The sequence below is a fragment of the Mobula hypostoma genome, chromosome 10, assembly GCF_963921235.1.
Source record: "Mobula hypostoma chromosome 10, sMobHyp1.1, whole genome shotgun sequence".
NCBI classification, from domain to species: Eukaryota; Metazoa; Chordata; class Chondrichthyes; order Myliobatiformes; family Myliobatidae; genus Mobula; species Mobula hypostoma.
Window position 1 is genome coordinate 60,608,266 of NC_086106.1, and position 15,210 is coordinate 60,623,475.

The window sequence follows — 15,210 nt, forward strand, 5'->3', positions numbered from 1 at the left end:
AGGAAGCAGTACTTAGAGTTTCCCGTGAGATGCAGACATATTGTGAGCGTTGGTGCGCCTCAAAGGGTGTAGAGGGGGATTATGACAGACTGCTATAGCTGATCCTGATTGAACAGTTTAAAGGTTGTGTCCCTGAAGGTATGAGACCCTACCTAGATGAGAAAAAGGCAGACACTTTAGCCGCAACTGCTAAGTTAGCGGATGAGTACGCGTTGACACATAAAACGAAGTTCGCCCCGAGTAAAGGCTACCAGAAGTGTAGTCGGGACGGCGGGGAGAGTCCGCCAGAAAAGTCAGGAAGTAAGCCGGGGACCAGTGAAAAGGATAAGGTAGACCAGGAGCAGTTTGATAGGAAGTCTCCTGGGGTCGTCTGTTATAATTGTGGGAAAGTCGGACACTTTGCGTCCAGGTGCTTTGCCCCAAAGAAGGAGACGGGGAAAGGAAAAACGGCGGTTCTGACTGGCTGCATTGAGCCGGCAAACCAACCTCCAGGGGAGAGGAAGTCTGATAAAGTTCAGGAAGGGTGCGAGAGGTTTATCTCGGCCAGATTGATGTCGGTGAAGGAGGGGTTAAACCCAGTTCCAGTGCGGATCTGGAGAGACACGGGAGCTTGTCAGTCACTGATCTTAAGGAGTGTTTTAGACTTTAGTTCAGAGACTGAGACTGGGGAGGTCAGTGTGATGAAAGGCATTGGAAAAGGGACTGAAGCAGTGCTTTTGCACCAGATACACCTACAAAGCAACTTGGTCTCTGGACTAGTCACAATCGGAGTGAGGCTCGAATTACCGATGAAAGGCGTGGAAGTCTTGCTCGGTAATGACCTCGCCGGGGGAATTGTGCTCCCAGCAGTGAGACTGACAAGTCAGCCTGCCAGCATTGAGGCCCCGCCCACAGACTCACAGGTTCATCCCGTTTACGCAGTGACTCGGCGTATGTCCAGAAAGGCTGCAGAGGCTGATATAAAGTTAGCTGAGACGTTTCTACCAGCCCTGTACCAGGGGGAGGTAAAAAGTGGAAAGAAGGAGCATAGTGGAACAAGAGGAAATGAGGGAGCTGAGGCAGACTTAACATTAGCCAGGAAGGACTTTATACAGGCACAGGAGCGAGACTAGGAGCTGATGGTTTGCCGGAGACAGCTCTCTCTGACGCAGAATTAAAAAGGGAGCCAGTAGGGTATTATGTGAAGGAGGGAGTACTAATGAGGAAATGGAGACCACGTACTGTGCCCGCAGATGAGGAATGGGGAGTTGTACACCAGGTGGTAGTGCCAAAAATTTATAGGGGCAAGATTTTTAACCTGGCCCACAAGGTACCCTTCGGTGGACATTTTGGGGTGAGGAAGACAGTCGACAGAATTATGAAAGAGTTTTACTGGCCGAACATGAGGAAAGATATTATTGAATATTGTAGGCGATGTCATTTATGTCAGGTGGTAGGAAAGCCAAATCAGGTCCTGCCTAAAGTGCCCCTTCGACCGATACCCGCTTTCGGGGAACCTTTTTCCTGAATAATTGTGGATTTTGTTGGTCCCCTGCCCAGAACTGCAAGTGGGCGAGAGTATGTGATGACTATGATGTGCGCCGCCACCAGGTTTCCGGAGTCGGTGCCCCTGGCAAGCGTCAAGGCTCCCGCAGTGGTAAAGGCGCTTGTAAAATTTTTCACTACGGTGGGGCTGCCCAGGGAAATCCAGTCAGATCAGGGGAGTGTCTTCACATCTCACAAATTCCGACGGATGTTGGATGAGATGGGAACAAAGCAGATTTTGGCCTCCGCGTACCACCCCGAGTCACAAGGGGCATTGGAACGATTCCACGCCACATTAAAGACCATGATTAAAATTTACTGTCAAGAAAACGCTAGGAGCTGGGATGATGCTTTGCCCCTCCTCTTATTTGCCGTGAGGGACACGGTTCAAGAGTCATTGGGGTTCAGCCCATTCGAGCTCGTCTTCGGTCATCAGCTCAGAGGACCCCTGACCTTACTAAAAGAGCAATGGTCCAGTCCGGCAGTCCAAGTTAATGTGATTGATTATGTTTTAAATTTTCGTGAGAGGCTTGAAAGGATCTGTGACCTTGCCAAAGAAAATCTGCGACACTCCCAGACTAAAATGAAAAAAATGGTATGATAGGCGTGCCCGCGAAAAAGTGTTCCAAGTGGGCGGTCGGGTCTTAGTTCTGTTCCCAGTGGTAGCCAACCCCCTCCAGGCGAGATTCCACGGTCCGTACAAGGTAATTAAAAAGATAGACCCTTTGAATTATGTTATCGAAACGCCGGACAGGCGTAAACCCACACAGTTGGTACACATTAACATGTTAAAAGACTACCACGATCAGAAAGAAAACCTGGTTGGTGTTATCACGGAAATTAATGAGACTGGGGTGTCAAATGATATGGGGAAAACCCATCTTGAAAAGTTGAATATGGTGCCGACCCGATTGGCGAACTCTATTGTTCTGGCTAATTTTGCTGATAAGGTCTCTCACCTAACCCCTGAACAAAGCGAGCCATTGATAAAGCTAATTAACCGGCATGCAGATGTATGTCCGGATGTCCCGAGGCGATGCAAGGGGACGGTACATGATGTTGTGGTCACCTCAGACCAGCCTATTAAACAGCACCCCTATAGGGTGAACTTGGAGAAGGGCAAGCTAGTGGAGAAAGAGATTGAGTACATGCTAGCCACAGGTGTTATTAGGCCATCCAAGTCGGAATGGGCGTCCCCCTGTGTGGTTGTCCCGAAAGCCGATGGGAGCATCCGATTCTGTACAGATTACAGAAAGGTGAACGCTATCACGAAAACTGATGCTTACCCCATCCCAAGGGTAGACAATTGCATCGATAAAGTGGGGAGAGCTACGTACATCACAAAGATCGATTTGCTGAAAGGGTACTGGTGTGTTCCTTTAACCAACCGGGCTAGAGAAATCTCGGCATTTGTCACTCCCTCCGGTTTATACGAGTATAATGTTCTACCTTTTGGCATGAAAAACGCCCCAGGGACCTTCCAGAGGATGGTTAATTCAGTAATAAAGGGACTAAGGAACACAGAAGCGTATATTGACGATTTAGTGGTCTGGAGTGACACGTGGGAGGAGCACATTGTGGCAGGAGAGGAACTGTTTAAACGGCTGTCTGAAGCCAACCTGACAGTGAACCTCGCAAAAAGTGAGTTCGGCCACGCGAAGGTCACTTATCTGGGATTTGTGGTAGGACAGGGGCAGCTGGCACCAATGCAGGCTAAGGTGCAGGCTGCCTCTGAAGTCCCCACCCCGACAGATAAGAGAGCCCTGAGAAGGTTCTTGGGGATGGTGGGGTACTATAGGAAGTTTTGCAAAAACTTTGAGGATATTACCCTCCGTCTCACTAAGCTTTTACCAAAGAATGCGAAGTTTGTGTGGAACGACCTTTGTCAACCATCCTTCGAGAGTCTGAAGGCGATTCTGTGTCACCATCCTGTGCTAAATGCGCCTGATTTTTCAAAACCCTTCTCCCTAGCAACAGATGCTAGCGACAAAGCAGCTGGGGCGGTGCTGTTGCAGACAGACAAAGCGGGGGTTGACCACCCAGTGGTTTATTTTTCTAAGAAATTTAATGTCCATCAGAGAAATTATTCCACTGTGGAGAAGGAATTACTGGCCATCATACTAACATTACAACATTTTGAAGTTTATATTTGCCCGGCACGGAAACCACTGGTAATTTACACTGACCACAACCCATTAGTGTTTTTGGCCACTATGAAAGATAAAAACAAAAGATTGCTAAGTTGGAGTCTGGTGCTACAGGAATTTGATATAAAAATTACACATATAAAAGGAACGGAAAATGTGATTGCTGACTGTCTGTCAAGGTGTTGACACCTTAAAATTCTCTGTATTAGCCAAATAGCTGATGAAGATGTATATTTGTGTGTATCTAATAATGTATGCATGCTTATAATTTTTACCCCGGTAAAAATCCTTAAAGGGGAGGGGTGTGATGAAAGAGGGTTACAAAAGTACACATAGACTAAGATGTTAACTGTCCTGTGCTAGCACCAGTGGGATCAACAGTTGATCTGCCACCTGTCTGCAGGAGAGAGAGATAAGTAAGACAATGGAGCAGCATTTGGAAATGTTAATGAAGAGACGAGAGAGTTTAACGGAAGGAGACACCAGTCTGAATATTGTCAAGACCGGCTCCTTTTGAACCCTGAACTGTTTGAAGTGTGATGGACAGGCGATACCCCAGCAGGAGGATAAAAAGGGGCAGGTTCGCTAAGACAACACACACGACACCACGAGGTAACGAGACCCTGGAAGCGGTGTGCCCTCCACAAGTCGGTGGGAGTTTTTGATAGAATGGTCGCGGGACCAGCCATAGACGCACAGGGTGGAAGAATACGGTCGGCAGGAACCTAGTGTGTGTGTCCACCCTTGCCTGGGTGCCGGGTTCACCGCAGAAGAACGATCGTATCCGGAACGGAGGGGTCACAGTTGGTGACCTCAGAAGACATTACAAAGGGCTTGCCAGAAAGCTAACTGTGAGGAATATCCAAGGTTTGTTGAATCCGATTTGAATATCAGCATTCGCCCTCTCTCTCCCCAACGGCACGACGGTGATGACTGCGAACTGAACTCTGTCACTTGTGATTGAACATTTTACCCCTAGACTGCGATAGAGCTGATTGACCCTATTATCCTAGTTCTGTGTACATGTGTGTTTATTCATTGCTAACCTGTTGCATTTATATCCTCAAACAACAGGAATTCTGCAGATGCTGGAAATTCAAGCAATACACATCAAAGTTGCTGGTGAACGCAGCAGGCCAGGCAGCATCTCTAGGAAGAGGTGCAGTCGACGTTTCAGGCCGAGACCCTTCGTCAGGACTAACTGGAGGAAGAGTGAGTAAGGGATTTGAAAGTTGGAGGGGGAGGGGGAGATCCAAAATGATAGGAGAAGACAGGAGGGGGAGGGATAGAGCCAAGAGCTGGACAGGTGATTGGCAAAAGGGTATACGAGAGGATCATGGGACAGGAGGTCCGGGAAGAAAGACAAGGAGCGGGGGGGGGGGGGACCCAGAGGATGGGCAAGAGGTATATTCAGAGGGACAGAGGGAGAAAAAGGAGAGTGAGAGAAAGAATGTGTGCATAAAAATAAGTAACAGATGGGGTACGAGGGGGTGGTGAGGCCTTAGCGGAAGTTAGAGAAGTCGATGTTCATGCCATCAGGTTGGAGGCTACCCAGACGGAATATAAGGTGTTGTTCCTCCAACCTGAGTGTGGCTTCATCTTTACAGTAGAGGAGGCCGTGGATAGACATGTCAGAATGGGAATGGGATGTGGAATTAAAATGTGTGGCCACTGGGAGATCCTGCTTTCTCTGGCGGACAGAGCGTAGGTGTTCAGCAAAGCGGTCTCCCAGTCTGCGTCGGGTCTCGCCAATATATAAAAGGCCACATATGGAGCACCGGACGCAGTATATCACCCCAGTCGACTCACAGGTGAAGTGTTGCCTCACCTGGAAGGACTGTTTGGGGCCCTGAATGGTGGTAAGGGAGGAAGCGTACACGGATAAGTGCCAGGAGGGAGATCAGTGGGGAGGGATGGGAGGGACGAATGGACAAGGGAGTTGCGTAGGGAGCGATCTCTGCGGAATGCAGAGAGAGGCGGGGAGGGAAAGATGTGCTTAGTGGTGGGATCCCGTTGGAGGTGGCGGAAGTTACGGAGAATAATATGTTGGACCCGGAGGCTGGTGGGGTGGTAGGTGAGGACAAGGGGAACCCTATTCCTAGTGGGGTGGTGGGAGGATGGAGTGAGAGCAGATGTACGTGAAATGGGGGAGATGCATTTAAGAGCAGAGTTGATAGTGGAGGAAGGGAAGCCCCTTTCTTTAAAAAAGGAAGACATCTCCCTCGTCCTAGAATGAAAAGCCTCATCCTGAGAGCAGATGCGGCGGAGACGGAGGAATTGCGAGAAGGGGATGGCGTTTTTGCAAGAGACAGGGTGAGAAGAGGAATAGTCCAGATAGCTGTGAGAGTCAGTAGGCTTATAGTAGACATCAGTGGATAAGCTGTCTCCAGAGACAGAGACAGAAAGACCTAGAAAGGGGAGGGAGGTGTCGGAAATGGACCAGGTAAACTTGAGGGCAGAGTGAAAGTTGGAGGCAAAGTTAATAAAGTCAACGAGTTCTGCATGCGTGCAGGAAGCAACGCCAATGCAGTCGTCGATGTAGCGAAGGAAAAGTGGGGGACAGATACCAGATAGGCACGGAACATAGATTGTTCCACAAACCCAACAAAAAGGCAGGCATAGCTAGGACCCATGTGGGTGCCCATAGCTACACCTTTAGTTTGGAGGAAATGGGAGGAGCCAAAGGAGAAATTATTAAGAGTAAGGACTAATTCCGCTAGATGGAGCAGAGTGGTGGTAGAGGGGAACTGATTAGGTCTGGAATCCAAAAAGAACCGTAGAGCTTTGAGACCTTCCTGATGGGAGATGGAAGTATATAAGGACTGGACATCCGTGGTGAAGATAAAGCGGTGGGGGCCAGGGAACTTAAAATCATCGAAAAGTTTAAGAGCGTGAGAAGTGTCATGAACATAGATAGGAAGGGATTGAACAAGCGGGGGATAGAATCGTGTTGAGGTATGCAGAAACGAGTTCAGTGGGGCAGGAGTAAGCTGAGACAATAGGTCTGCCAGGACAGGCAGGTTTGTGGATCTTGGTTAGGAGGTAGAAACGGGAAGTGCGAGGTGTAGGAACTATAAGGTTGGTAGCAGTGGATGGGAGATCCCCTGAGTGGATAAATGATAGGATCTCCTATCATTTTGGATCTCCCCCTCCTCCTCCAACTTTCAAATCCCTTACTCACTCTTCCTTCAGTTAGTCCTGACGAAGGGTCTCGGCCTGAAACGTCGACTGCACCTCTTCCTAGAGATGCTGCCTGGCCTGCTGCGTTCACCAGCAACTTTGATGTGTGTTGCATTTATATCCTTACTATTAGAGTACTGTGTTGCTTATTTCTTTAATAAAACTTCCTTAGTTCCAGTAATCCAGACTCCAACTGAGTGGTCCATTTCTGCTGGTTTGGCAAACCCAGTTACGGGGTACATAACAAAACCTCTATAAGGTCACCTCTTAGCAACCTATATTCCAACCATTCCTTATAACTACAGATCCCCATTCCAGGCAACATTCTGCTAAATTTCTCCTGCATCCTTTGTATTGTTACTGCACCCTTCCTGCAGTGTGGCAGCCGGAACCGTGTACAATACTCTGTGCAATATAACCAAGGTTTTCTGCGCTGCTGCAGGGCAGCTCAACATTTAAATTCAATGCCTCACTCTTCGAAGGCAAGCATACCAGATGCCTTTTTCACTACCCATTCTACCTTTGTCATTACTTTCAGGGAATAATGAATATGCATTGCAAGATGTCTCTGCATTCCAACATTCCGAAGGTCTCTGCCATTTACTCCATATATCCTACCAGAGTGTGACCTCCCATAGTACATTGCTTCAATCTTGCCATTATTAAATTGTATCTGGCTCAGCTTCATCCAGTTTTCCAGCTGATTTATGTTCTGCTATGTCCTTAATTAACTTTCTTTGCTGTCTACAAATCCATTAACTTCTGTGTTATTTGCAAACTTGTTAATCGTAACACGTACATTCTTATCTAAATCAAATATATAAGACTGCAGCACCAGTCCCTGAGATAGACCATTTATTACAGATTTCCAGTTACAAAAACACTCATTCAGCACTACCCTATCCCCAAGTTAATTTTGGATCCAGTTTTCCACCATCCCTCAGGTCTCTTGTGACTTTACCTTCAAGCCCAGCATACCATGTGGGACCTTTGCAAGGTCTGAATATCATTTCACTTTCATCACTTGTCTTTACCTTATCCGACATCTCGAAGTCAGATTGGTGAGACATGATCTTCCCTGTACAAAACCATACTGCCTCCTCATCAGTCTCTACCTTTCTAAAGGATCTTAAAGCACTGGATCTGGTAAATCAGAAAATGAGCTAGCTGTCCTGATTTGTTCTCATCTCCCGGCCATCTCCAACCACACCTTCTAGTTCAGTTACTTTCCTGTTGCCGTGGAAACGTATGTGCTATTGCCGCTAACTGCAACAATTCCATTGTATTTATGCTTAGAGCAGAATGCTGCATTCACTCTCTGTGCATTCATCTAAACACTCTAATTGTTGTCTTCGGTTCCCATTTCAATGTCGAGCCTTTCAGTATGGAGACCTCGCTGTGCAGGTGCATAACACATGCTGTGCAAATTGAAGAGATAAAAGCCTGAAGTTAAAACCTATTGCCTCAGTCAAAGAATCTAATGCACTGATTTGATTTGAGACCTTCCTTCGCCTCACTTCTCTGAAGTCACCTTCAGAATAATAGACACAAACATGAGGAATTCTGCAGATGCTGGAAATTCAAGCAACATGCATCAAAGTTGCTGGTGAACGCAGCAGTCCAGGCAGCATCTCTAGGAAGAGGTGCAGTCGACGTTTCAGGCTGAGACCCTTTGTCAGGACTAACTGAAGGAAGAGCTAGTAAGAAATTTGAAAGTGGGAGGGGGAGGGGAGATCCAAAATGATAGCAGAAGACAGGAGGGGGAGGGATGAAACCAAGAGCTGGACAGTTGATTGGCAAAGGGGATATGAGAGGATCATGGGACAGGAGGCCCAGGGAGAAAGAAAAGGGGGAGGGGGGGAACCCAGAGGATGGGCAAGGGGTATAGTTAGAGGGACAGATGGAGAACAAGGAGAGTGAGAGAAAGAATGTGTGTATATAAATAAATAACGGATGGAGTATGGGGGGAGGTGGGGCATTAGCAGAAGTTAGAGAAGTCAATGTTCATGCCATCAGGTTGGAGGCTACCCAGACGGAATATAAGGTGTTGTTCCTCCAACCTGAGTGTGGTTTCATCTTTACAGTAGAGGAGGCCGTGGATAGACATGTCAGAATGGGAATGGGATGTGGAATTAAAATGTGTGGCCACTGGGAGATCCTGCTTTCTTTGGCGGACAGAGCGTAGGTAGGTGTCTGGTGCTCCCAATGTGGCCTTCTATATATTGGCAAGATTCGATGCAGACTGGGAGATGGTTTTGCTGAACTCTTCTCACTCTGTCTCTTGCAAAAATGCCATCCCCTTCTCGCAATTCCTCAGTCTCCGCCGCATCTGCTCTCAGGATGAGGCTTTTCATTCTAGGACGAGGGAGATGTCCTCCTTTTTTAAAGAAAGGGGCTTCCCTTCCTCCACCATCAACTCTGCTCTCAAACGCATCTCCCCCATTTCATGCACATCTGCTCTCACTCCATCCTCCCACCACCCCACTAGGAATAGGGTTCCCCTGGTCCTCAACTACCACCCCACCAGCCTCCGGGTCCAACATATTATTCTCTGTAACTTCTGCCACCTCCAGCAGGATCCCACCACTAAGCACATCTTTCCCTCTCCCCCGCCTCAGCTTTCCGCAGGGATCGCTCCCTACGCGACTCCCTTGTCCATTCGTCCCCCCCATTCCCTCCCCACTGATCTCCCTCCTGCCACTTATCCTTGTAAGTGGAACAAGTGCTACACATGCCCTTACACTTCCTCCCTTACCACCATTCAGGGCCCCAGACAGTCCTTCCAGGTGAGGCGACACTTCACCTGTGAGTCGGCTGGGGTGATATACCGCATCCGGTGCTCCCAATGCAGCCTTCTATATATTGGCAAGACCCGACACAGACTGGGAGATCGTTTTTCTGAACACCTACGCTCTGTGCACCAGAGAAAGCAGGATCTCCCAGTGGCCATACATTTTAGTTCCACATCCCATTCCCATTCTGACATGTCTATCCACTGCCTCCTCTACTGTAAAGATGAAACCACACTCAGGTTGGAGGAACAATACCTTATATTCTGTCTGGGTAGCCTCCAACCTGAGGCATGAACATTGACTTCTCTAACTTCCACTAATGACCCACCTCCCCCTCGTACCCCATCCGTTGTTTATTTATATACACACATTCTTTCTCTCACTCTCCTTTTTCTCCATCTGTCCCCCTGACTATACCCCTTGCCCATCCTCTGGGTTCCCCCCCTCCCCCTTTTTCCTTCTCCCTGGGCCTCCTTGTCCCATGATCCTCTCATATCCCCTTTGCCTATCACCTGTCCAGCTCTTGGCTCCATCCCTCCTCCTCCTGTCTTCTGCTATCATTTTGGATCTCCCCCTCCCCCTCCCACTTTCAAATCTCTTACTAACTCTTCCTTCAGTTAGTCCTGACGAAGGGTCTCGGCCTGAACCGTCGACTGTACCTCTTCCTTGAGATGCTGCCTGGCCTGCTGCGTCCACCAGCAACTTTGATGTGTGTTGTTCAGAATAATAGATCTCCTTTTTCAGAAGATTTTTTACATGCATTTTTAATTATCTAGTGTGATTCTATTGGATCATGCATTTATGTGGTATGCTTGTTTCTTGAGAATGTAAGTTTGTCACATATATTCAGTTTGCTAATTAAAAGCATTGGCATGTCAATGATATATGTGCTGCCTTTCAAATATAACCTCTGCTCCTGCATATTCCGGTTAGCCTTCGGGGCAGTTTCCACTGGTCATTCCTTCACTATAGGACCTAATTCACATTAAAAGTTGAACACTTTGAGGTTTTGCTGCTAAGGCATATAATATTCCAGTTATACTATATTATGTTTGTAAACTTCTATAGATGTACAATGGAGAACATTCAAATTGGCTGCATCACTGTCTGTTATGGGTAGAGGGAGGGCTTACTGCACAGGATCAAAGTAAACTGGACAGAGATGTAAACTTAGTCAGCTCCATCATGGGCACTAGCCTCCGTAGTATCCAGGACATCTTCAAGGCGAGATGCTTCAAAAAGGCAGCATCCTTCTTTAAGGACCCCCATCACCTACTTCATGCCCTGTTCTCACTGCTACAATCAGGAAGGAGGTACAGAAGCCTGAAGGCACACACTCAGTCATTCAGGAACAGTTTCTTCCTTTCTGCCATCCAGTTTCTGAATGGACATTGAACCCATGAACACTACTTTTTATTTTTATTTTTTACACTAACCACAGCTCTGCAGTTTCATGACAAAAGGCATAGAAAGGACATAGGCTGATAAGAAAGGTCAATGACAAAAAGTGTGGAGTGGGGGGTGTGGTTGGGGACTAGGTCTGCCTGTCGTAGCAATTCGGTAGATTGGAAACTTGAATCTCATAATATCGTGAGAGCTTGTATGTATTAAGGGTGTTTGTATCTTGGGCATTTGTAACAAAGAGGTGGTTTGGAGTGTTTTTGGTTTCTACAATGCAAATTTATCTCTGTGTTATGAAAAATGTAATTTGAACTATTGTTTAAACATAGATTAAGAGGGGGCGGATTCGGACTTGATTGTTCGAGCCTTTCAGGTGAGGTACTAAAGTGGAAGAAACCACAAATATTGGTTGTCACTTGTAAGAGTAGGTCAAAGTCTAAGAACAACCTCTAAAATAGATTAAATCAAAGACAAAAGTCCATTGCTTTTATCGACTTTCAAAGAATCCAAGGGAAACTGAACAGCAATTCAGCAATCAAATTTCAGACAAGTTCAGAAACACGAGCAAGATATTAGTGCTAGATTTTATTTCTCCAAAATATTAAATGCAATAGAGCTTTATGTAGAAGTTGCAGAGGAAACAGAATTTCTAATGGAATCTTTGTTTAGCCAGTTTGTCGCAAGCTCAACAAGAAAACAGTAAATTCATGAAAGATGCTGACAGTGGAAAAGGAGCAGAGAAGGGAGTGACTCTTCTCCGGCAGTTATCACCAATCTGTTTGATTTAGCATAATCTTGGTAAGAGAGGATACATTTAGATCGGGTCAAGGCCAATTTTACTAGTTTATGTACTCCACTTCTGTTGCAGTAATTATCCACGTAGAGTGATCTGAATGTGAAGATTGATACAGGGTAGTATGAAGGGAAAAGGAACTTTTTGGTCAGATATCAAGAACTTTAAGGATGGCATGGGTGCATAGTGATTGGTGTTACACTATTACAGTGCCGGTGATCTGGGCTTGATCCCACTGCTATCTGCAAGGAGTTTGTACTTTCTCTCCATGACCAGATGGCTCTCCTCCCACATTCCAAGGACATCCAGGTAAATAAGTTAATTGGCCTCATCTGTGTAATTGGACGATATAGGCTCACTGGGCTGGAAGGGCCTGGCAGCATGCTGTACAAATAAGAAAATAAACTTAGTGCATCAAGGAGCCCAGGAGAATATCAGAAGTGCAGGAGTGAAATAAAAAGGGAATGTAGGAAAGCAAAGCAAGAGCATTGAAAACTACTCAGGTAAAGACCAAAGAAAAGCCATGAAAATGTGACCTGCTTTTTCTGACATTCTGCAGGAGGCTCCGGAACGAGGCCATACGCGGCCCAGTGGACAGCTAATTCCATGCCAGTGTCACGGGAAAAGTAACACCAGAATTTCACGGCACCAGATGCAGCTGACGGAGGTCTCTGTACTCAAGTGATTGCCCTTTCTCTCTGTTGCTCGATGGTTGGGAGTGTTTGCTGCCAATTCTCGAGCTGGAGAACCTTGGAATAAAAAGCGATGTGGCAGATTAAAATGTAACATCAGAACAGCGACTGTTTGTTGGTCTCCCCTTTCACTGGGAAACAGGTAACATCTTTGACCCTTGTTAGTGAGAGAGAGAGCCTGTGGCATGTTGAACTGTCGGGTAAACAATAGTTTTTGATGACTGTAGATCATGGTCTCTCTTTGGGGGCTTTGCTGTTGCTTGGTGGGTGGTGCATTCAGACACTTTCTGCTGAAATATGTAAGGGAGGAGGGGAAGGTTAATACTTTGCTACTGCTTGTGTGTGGGAGGGGGCAGAGGGAGATTTGGAGTTCTAACGTTTTTCTGCTGTTCATTCTTTGTTGTTCGTTTCTGGTTTTGTGGATGTCTGTGAAGAATAAGAACTTCAGGCTGTATACTGAATACATACCCTGATTAAAATGGAACAATTTGAATGTTTTAAGTACATAAAAGGAATATTAAAGTGCAGAGCCTTGTTTAGGGTTGAAGCTAGTAACCCATTTGTGTGGGTGGACAACGTGCGTTGGGTTCTCAGTGATTACTTGATGGCAGTCTATACAAATGTGCAGGTCTGGACAAGGAGGAATACAAGGCTGAATTATATCCATTTTAATGCCTGACTGACAAGTAAGGTAGATAACTCGAGAACATCTGGTAATTTTGTACTGTTGCCAATATAGAGTTATCAGTTAGAGAAGGGCAGTGCTAACCACTCAACGTTCTTGTGTACAGATGAGGGAAGTGTAAAGGGGGACAGGGCATTGCAAAAATTAATTAAAGAGTCCATTGCAGACGTCATGAAGAAGGCTCTTCAAATGAGGACATATAGAGTGTAGAAACAAGTGGGAAGGTGCTTCACAGGCTTCAGCATATAAGGGAGCTAATTTGCAGAGAAATTATAGAAAGTTGAAAAGTAATAGGGTAACAAGTGACCCACTAGGCTAATTCCAGGTAAGAGGAGGTTGTCTTATCAAGAAAGGCTAAATAGTTTGAACCTGTGTTCCTTGGAGTTTTGAAGAATGAGGGAGGACCTTGTGCAAACAGGCATGATCTGAAAGGGGCTCGAGAGAAGAGACATTGGGATGCTTTCACTTATAGGGGAGTTAGGAGCAAACTCAGGGAGAATAATTTGAGCTTCTCCAGCTCTACTGATAACCAAACTACTCAAATCCTAGGCAGCATCTGGGTGAATCTCCTTCACACCCTCTCCAGCACTATGACATCCTTCCTAAAGCATGGTGGGTTGAACTGTACGCAGTACTCCAGTTGAGGTGTGACCGAAGTTTCATAAAATTGAAACGTAACCTCCCTATCTCTGTATTAAATGGCTCAAACAATAAAGTCCTGTATCCTATGTGCCTTCCTGATCATGTTATCTACTTTCAAGGATCTAAGGTATTCCCAGCTATTTCTGTTCCTCAATACTCCCTGTCATTTACGTTTATGTTCTAGCCTTATTGGTGTTTCAAAAACCTCACATTACCTCATTACCTCACCAAATGAGTCCTGCTCAAGGGTCTCGGCCAAAAACATGGACTAAAAATTTTTTCCATAGATGCTGCCTGGTCTTCTGAGTTCCTTCAGCATTTTGTGTATGCTACCTCACATTTTTCTGCATTAGACACTACCTGCCATTTTTCACTAACATATCAATATATCTCTTCATTCTCAGATTACCTTCCACACTAATGACAACTCTCTCAACCTTCACATCATTTACAAAACAATGTTCACTGTTTCTTCTTTAAGGTAGAACGTAGATGAGGTATTACCAATGTGTTAGTCCAAGGTATTTTTCAGTCATGAAAAATTTCCAAATTAATGAAAAATTTGGAAGGCTGATGACTAAGAGCAGCTAGATTTTTAGCTAATGTTGGAATTCTCACCAAATTTACGCTGTCTTTTTCAAAAATACAAAACACAGTGAATTTGTTACATTAATACAAAACACAGTGAATTTGGACAGAAATATCTATGGCTGGCTCATCATATCTAACTTGAAATGGAGACTTGCAGTCAAAAGGGTGAGGGTCCAAGTGAGTTTATGTGTTTTTGCTTTAAAGTGAGATCAGTAGTCAGAATAAAGGGAGCACAAATCTCAGCCTAGAGACACAAGAGATCCCAGCTCTTCTCTTCCCCTCTTCTGCTCTTCTGCCCTATCTATCACCTCCCTCTTGTGCCCTAGCTCCTTCCCTTTATTCCATGGTCCTCTCCTGTCAAATCCCTTTTTCTTCAGCCTTTTTCACATTATTCCCCTCCAGATCCATCTCTCCCATACACTTCCCCTTCACATGGAGTCATTTCTTACTAGCTTCTGCTCCTCCTCCTCCCCCAAGATTTTTATTCTGGCTTCTTCCCCTTCCTTTCCAGCCCTGATAAAGGCTCTTGGCCAGAAATTTCAACTGTTCAATTCTCTGCATAGATGCTCCAAACCTGCTCAGTTCCTTCAGCATATTGTGTGTGTTGATCACAATTGTCAGCCTAGAACTTTCAATAAGGTCTAGTTGGCCAATAAAACATTTTTATGCTTGCTTTCCACCTACGCAAATTTCTTCATTTTATGATTTATTTTTTGCCAAGTATTTTGGCCTATTCTCGCTAAAATTGTGCATCTTCCAAAAT